Source organism: Rhineura floridana, chromosome 1 (assembly GCF_030035675.1).
Source record: "Rhineura floridana isolate rRhiFlo1 chromosome 1, rRhiFlo1.hap2, whole genome shotgun sequence".
Taxonomy (NCBI): Eukaryota; Metazoa; Chordata; class Lepidosauria; order Squamata; family Rhineuridae; genus Rhineura; species Rhineura floridana.
In genome coordinates this window covers 44,657,328-44,664,643 of record NC_084480.1, presented here as the reverse complement: position 1 = coordinate 44,664,643, position 7,316 = coordinate 44,657,328, and positions in this window count along the sequence as shown.

Here is a 7,316-nt window from a genome sequence, read left to right as displayed (position 1 = left end):
CTCAAATTAACAAAGAAACAAACAAAAAATTTCCAGTATCACTACATTTGTTTTCTATTTGTTAGTATGTCCCATCCAGAGCCGAAAGAATGAGGCTGGAGTGTGTGTGCAAGTAAATCTCGTTTTATTAGAGTAATGGATACATCAAAGGCATTGCGCTTCATAGGAAACCCTACGCTAACTCACTAGAGTCCCTAACTATACTCTAGACATGCTCTGCAGTGTGTGAAGGAAGTTGACTCAACGACCCCCCACTGGGAGCGGCAGGCTTATATAGGAAATGTTTTCGAACATAATCTCTGACTCCTTCGTAATTCCTGTCTTTGCCCTGTCCGTTTCTCGCGGCGACGGGAACGAGGAGACAGGGGACGCACATCCAACGGCTCATCTGAAGACACCTGCTCCCGAGCGACGGGCTAGAGGTCAGGGGGCGGTGCCACACTGGAATCCTCCTGGGAACTGCTTGACAAGGGAGGAGCTGGCACTGTCTCTGAAGCTTCCCTCCACAAGTCCTCTGCATCAACTGGGGGCGGTGCGCTCGGCTCCTCGGAAAGGGCGTTACTCGTGGGAACTGGCTGGAGAGCAGGCTGCCCCCCTCCCGCACAATCCTGCTTAGACACAACAATCCCCAACTCTCCTTCTTCTGGCTGCGGAGGCGCCTGAAACTCATGCCTCCCCCCTTCCTGTCCCTTTTGAGTTGGCTGCAGCGCAACATAGTAGCAGCTTCGCAACCAGCATTGCCTGGGAATTCTAAGAAACCAAAACCTCAGTGCGGGTGTGTAAGAAGCGGTCACTGGTGTCACACAAAGATGGGGGAAGTTCCAAAGGGAACATCTCTCAAGTCAGCTGCATTAGGTAATTTTCGATGCCCATTCACCATGCCAGTTGTTGGTGGGTGAGGTTTTTTTTTTAAATGTGTGGAGCTCTCAGTATGGCAATACATCTAGACTGGCATCATTTCCCCCACATTCGTTGCTGTTTTAATATGGGTGCCCAGGGAAGCACAGGAAAATGAAAGTGGTAAATGCTCATCTGAAGCTGTCATTACTGGGAACATCTCTCAATCAGTGATTTGAAACTGGCAGAGGAGCCCACCCCCCATCCCCCAAGAAACAAGGCAAGATTCCATTTACCCTAGGGCCTTTCCAGACATGTTTTATCGCGGGTGCATTCTGCGACATTTTCTTGACACAATAATAGTGCACTAGTGGTGGATTTATTCTGCTTTATCTGTTGTTCTGTGATGCTCCTGCAATGCTACGACGTCACTGGTCGTACTGCCCTGAACACCATCCTGAGCACACCTGATCTTGTCTGATCTCGGAAGCTAAGCAGGGTCAAGCCTGGTTAGTACTTGGATGGGACCCCACCTGAGAATACCAGTTGCTGTAGGCTTTTCTTCCTTGGGGAAGGGCCATAGCGCAGTGGTAAAACATCTGCCTTACATGCAGAAGGTACCAGGTTCAATCCCTGGCATCTCCAGGTGGGGCTGGGAGAGACTCCCTGTTTGAAATCCTGGAGAGCTGCTGCCGGTCAGTGTAGACAATACTGAGTTAAATCAAAATACATATATTTGTGAAAATACCATACAAAATGCATTGTATTAGGGAAAATTGTTTATTAGGAGTAATTCCAAATATGATTTTAGGTCGTTTGAAACTGTTTTTAATGATGTCTTTTAAAACTGTTGTAACCCACCCTGGGGCCTTTTGGTAAAGAGTGGATAATAAATAAATAAAAATAATGATCACAACAATGTTATATGCCTTCAAGTCGATTATGACTTATGGTGACCCTATGAATGTTTTTTTACATATATATTCATAGGATTTTCATGGTAAGTGGTATTCAGAGGTGGTTTACCAATAATTCACATTAAAATGCTGATGGATTTTCATGAGGATTTTTTGTTTTAAAAAATTGCAGATTGCTGCAGAAGAATGAACTGAATTTAAGATTGGAAAAATTAGAAAGTGAGAGACACTGAAATTTACAGAGCCATCCATCCCTAGCTGCCAGCCAGAGCGGTGCACAACAGTGGGCTAGCTGAACAGAGTCTGGCCTGGTATGTTATGTTTGCATTTCCACAGGACCACACTGCATGACAGATACTGAATTCAGTTCACCAGTTGCAACAGAGCATGACAGCAAAAAGGAGGATGAGGAGTTTCAAACCAAGCTGCACCAGCCCAAATGGCCTGAGCATTGTGCTTTTGTCTCTTGCAGACAGTTTTGCTGAAGTTACGCCAGACGTTTAAAAATGGCACAGAGAAGTAGTATATGGAGCAATACCACCACCTTGATGTTTCCTGATGATTTATTTACAAACAAAAGCAAAGGAAGAAATTAAACCCAGAGGCTGGGTAGGAAGCTGAAAGTGAGTGATGGGAAAGTGTGGGGTGACCCTGAAAAAATGGAGGAGATGAGCAAGGGGAGGTCTTAAGGTGATGAGGGACCCAGGGGCAGGGAGGAAATGGGCAGAGAAAAGAAAGGCGCATAGCATGAAGCCGCTGAGATCAGGTATCTAGGTGCTGGCTTCCACATACGGACACCAATAGTTGTCTAAATTCACAGGGGCACCTCGGGATTTCATGGAAGCCATGGCTTCCTGGGAACTGCGCCTTATTTCCATGGGTCCCACCCATGTAGCTGGTCATGCACTTGACCTTGTATTTGCCTCGGGAGAGGAGGGGAGTGATCTGAAAATGGGGGCTACATCTCTTACCCCCTTGTCATGGTCAGATCACTATTTGGTGAGAGTAGACCTTTCGATGCCACACACCCTCCGTGGAGGTAAAGGACCCATTAGGATGGTCCGCCCCAGGCATTTGATGGATCCAGATGGATTCCTGAATGCGCTTGGGGATTTTATGGAGCCTGCAGACGAGCACTCGGTCGACTCCCTGGTGAAGGAGTGGAATGAGGCGATCACCAGGGCATTAGACCGGGTGGCTCCAAAATGCCCTCTCCCCCAGAATAGGACTCAGACAGCACCGTGGTATACTCCACAGCTGCGAATTCTGAGGCGGGAGGTGAGACGGCTAGAACGCCGGTGGCAGAAATCTCACTCCAAGGACGATAGGACACGGGTTAGAGCAGCTGCAGCAGCCTACCGTGTGGCGATAAGGGCAGCAAAGAAGGATTTCTATGCTGCCTCTATTGTGTCCGCAGAGTGCTGTCCCAGAAGGCTGTTCCAAGTGGACTGAAGCATGGTCGGTCCAGTTGCTTTGGAATCGATGGGACATTCTAAAACCTCCTGTGATGAGTTTGCAAAGCACTTTGCAGATAAAATCGATCGTCTAAAGAGTGCAATTCCGCACGCTGTGGATACAGTGAGTGAGCCAGAGTCAGCCAGTGGTTTTCCGGTGATGTGGGATCGGTTCCAGCTTCTTCCTTCTGATGAAGTAGACAAGGTGCATGCAACCTTAAGGCCAACCACCTGCTTACTCGATCCCTGCCCATCATGGTTCATCATGAACTGCAAGAATAGACTGGGTGAGGGGGTCAAGGCGGTGGTAAATGCGTCCTTGGAAGAGGGCGTGATGCCATCAGCTCTCAAGGAGGCAGTAATAAAACCAATTTTAAAGAAGCCCTCCTTGGATCCCCAAGATTTAAACAACTTTCGCCCAATCTCAAACTTACCATTCTTGGGCAAGGCGGTTGAGCGGGTGGTGGCGAAGCAGTTGCAAGCGCACTTGGAGGAAGCGGATTATCTGGATCCATTTCAGTCGGGCTTCAGGCCTGGACATGGGACTGAAACAGCCTTGTTCGCCTTGGTGGATGATATGAGGAGAGCGTTGGATAGGGGTGAAGGCACCTTCCTTGTCCTCCTGGATCTCTCAGCGGCTTTTGACACCGTTGACCACGGTATCCTTTTGTACCGATTGGAGGGGTTAGGCATAGGGGGCACTGTTCTGCAGTGGTTCTGTTCCTTCCTCTCTGATAGGTACCAGAGAGTGGCATTGGGGGATGAGGTTTCGGATCCTTGGCCTCTCACTTGTGGGGTGCCGCAGGGCTCCATCCTCTCCCCAATGCTATTTAACATCTATATAAAGCCGCTGGGGGCTATCATCGGGAGATTTGGGCTGCAGTGTCACCAATATGCGGATGACACACAGCTCTATCTCTCATTTAAATCTTCACCGAGGTTGGCTGTAGAAACCATGTCCAAGTGCCTGGAGTCGGTGAGTGCTTGGATGGGAAGGAATAAGCTGAAACTGAACCCTGACAAAACCGAGGTACTGTTCGTGGGAGACTAGGGAAGGTTAGGGGATTTGGACCTGGTGCTCAATGGGGTACATGTGCCCCTAAAAGACCAGGTCTGCAGCCTCGGGGTCATTCTTGACTCCCAGCTGTCCATGGAAGCTCAGGTTTTGGCTGTGAGCCTAGCAGCATTGTATCAACTCCATCTGATATGGCTATGCCTTACCTTCCCAATCATCTGCTTCCATCTGTGGTACATGCCCTGGTCTCCTCTCGCCTTGACTACTGTAATGCGCTCTACGTGGGGTTACCCTTGAAAATGGTCCGGAAGCTGCAACTGGTTCAGAACGCGGCGGCGTGCCTGATTAAAGGCAGCAGCCGGTGAGATCACATAACTCCAGTGCTCAAAGAGTTGCACTGGCTACCAGTTGCTTGCCGGGCCCAATTCAAGGTGTTGGTTTTGACCTTTAAATCCCTACATGGTTTTGGCCCAGTCTATCTGAAGGAGCGCCTCCAGCATCATCAGCTATGCCGCCTAACAAGATCGGCCTCAAAGGACCTTCTCTCTATCCCACCAGTCAAAACAGCTAGACTGGTGAGGACCAGAGAGAGGGCTTTTTCAATTGTGGCCCCCACCCTATGGAACTCCCTTCCAAATGATCTCCGCCAGGCCCTCTCTACAATGAGTTTCCGCCAGGCCATGAAGACCTGGCTCTTCAGGCAGGCCTTTGGGGTGGGCTAGATTTTACCATTATCGCTTTTAGATTTTAAAGTTATTGTATTGGTGTGTCATTTTGTGTTATTTTGTTCATTTTGTACGTCGCCCAGAGTGACTGGATGGCCAGCCAGATGGGCAACTAAGAAATCCAATAAATTAAATTAAAGTTAATTAAATTAAATTCTTTGGCTGTAGGCTGCTACTTATCTGAAATGCCTTCAAGAAACCAGCCCCCCCCCCTGAATATGTAATGAAAGGTACTGAAGAAAGTATTCTGGTCTATATGAGCAATATATAACCTACAGTCATTTGCTTTTACCTGCCTTCACCAGCCTTGTGTTACCCATCGACAGTTCGCACCTGGACAACGGATGGAGCGGGCACCTGGGGACAGTTTTCCTCACTATGTATTTCTATTTAAATTGTAGTAATTCTTTCTAAATAGCGTGTGCAGATGTTATGCAAATCTATGTCCTCCTCCTCTCTCTCTCTCTCTCTCTCTCTCCCTCTCTCTCTCTCTCTAGGTAATGCATTTCCTTTTGGTGAAGATGTGGCCAGAGGGTCCTTTTCCTACATTCCTGCTTATCAACCCAGCGGCCACCGCTAAGGCTTCAGCTCTAGGGACTGGTTGCAAAACGCATCCAGAAGTGTTGCATTGCCTTTTCTGGACATGGACACTCAGATAGTGCTGGCCTGCACAACTTGTGGCCCACCAGCCAAGCAGACGTTGGTTGATCAGAACTCTGGTTCAGACCAGGAAATGGCTGGGAAAGACAAATAAAGGAAGGGCTTCACGTGAGGGGGAAACTGACATTTCTGTGCTAATTTTTCTGTTCTGCTGGCCTGTCCATCTCACTACATGTGGAAGGTACAAGGGGTTTGCCGCTTGTCTGGATGTAAACTCGGGGATTGCCCAGCATAGAGTCATAGAATAGTAGAGGTGGAAGGGGCCTATAAGGCCAGCGAGTCCAACCCCCTGCTCAATGCAGGAATCCAAATCAAAGCATTCCCGACAGATGCCTGTCCAGCTGCCTCTTGAATGCCTCCAGTATCGGAGAGCCCACTTACTCTCTAGGTAATTGGTTCCATCGTCGTATGGCTCTAACAGGAAGTTTTTCCTGATGTCCAGTCAAAATCTGGCTTCCTGCGACTTGAGCCCATTATTCCGTGTCCTGCACTTGGCAGACCACAGATGGTATGCTCTGGCGGACAGGCCAGTTGTTATACAGGCCTGGGAACACCTGCCCTGCCCTTTGTGACACTGTTCAGAGCACCCCTGGTCTTGCTCTTTCAGCTGGTGTCTGAAGAGGAGGAGACAGCCACCATGCTGCAGTAGAGTATAAAGATGGGGGAGGAGTTTTGGCTGCCTTTTAATGAGAAACAACCAAATTTGCACTTTCCAAACCAACATGCAAACTCAAGCCTGCTCCACGAGCTAGAGGGAGCCCCAGCTGACGAAGCGTCAAGGCCCCAGCTGACAAAGTGTCAAGGCGAGTTAAGCAGCAGAGCGAGTTCGGCAGCAGGGCGAGGAGGCCAGGGCCCCCACTCTGCCCGTCGGTTCCCTGACCTCAACTAAACCGCAGTCTCCAACCCATTGACGTAATAAACCTTAAACAAAACTATGCAGGTAAGAAGCCAGCAGGGGTGTGGGGGCTTTCCAGTGTTTTGCACCGCCTGCAGCATGTACGACTATCTGCCTGTTGGACAGAAGTCGTGGGTGTGCTCTCGGTGCAATGAGCTCCTGGCTCTCCGGGAACGACTTCATTTCCTTGAGGCCAAGGTGGCGGACCTGGAAAAGCTGAGAGAGGCAGAGAGGTGTGTGGAGGAGGCCTTCAGGGACGTTATAGCTGTGTCCCACTCCAACGATGATAGCTCTCCTGCTATCATGGACAACGATGGTCTCGGGGAAGGAGAGCATCCAGCTGAGGAAGAGGGAAACGATCCCTTAGAAGGGACCCATTCCTTGGGGCATGAGCAGCTATCCTCTCGTGCCGAGGATATATCTCCAGGGGGTGGAGGGATCCTTGTAGTGGGTGATTCGATCATTAGGAACATAGACAGTGGGGTGTGTGATGGGCGTGTAGACCGCAAGGTGTTTTGCCTGCCTGGTGCGAAGGTTGCGGATATCGCCCGTCATTTAGATAGTTTGGTAGACAGTGCTGGGAAGGAGTCAGTGGTCGTGGTGCACGTTGGCACCAACGACATGGGGAAATGCAGCCGTGAGGTCCTGGAAGCAAAATTTAGGTTGCTAGGTAGGATGCTGAAAGCCAGGACCTCCAAGGTGGCTTTCTCTGAAATGCTACCGGTTCCACGCGCAGGACCAGCCAGACAGGCCCAGCTTCGCAGTCTCAATGCGTGGATGAGACGATGGTGTCGGGTGGAAGGGTTTGGATTT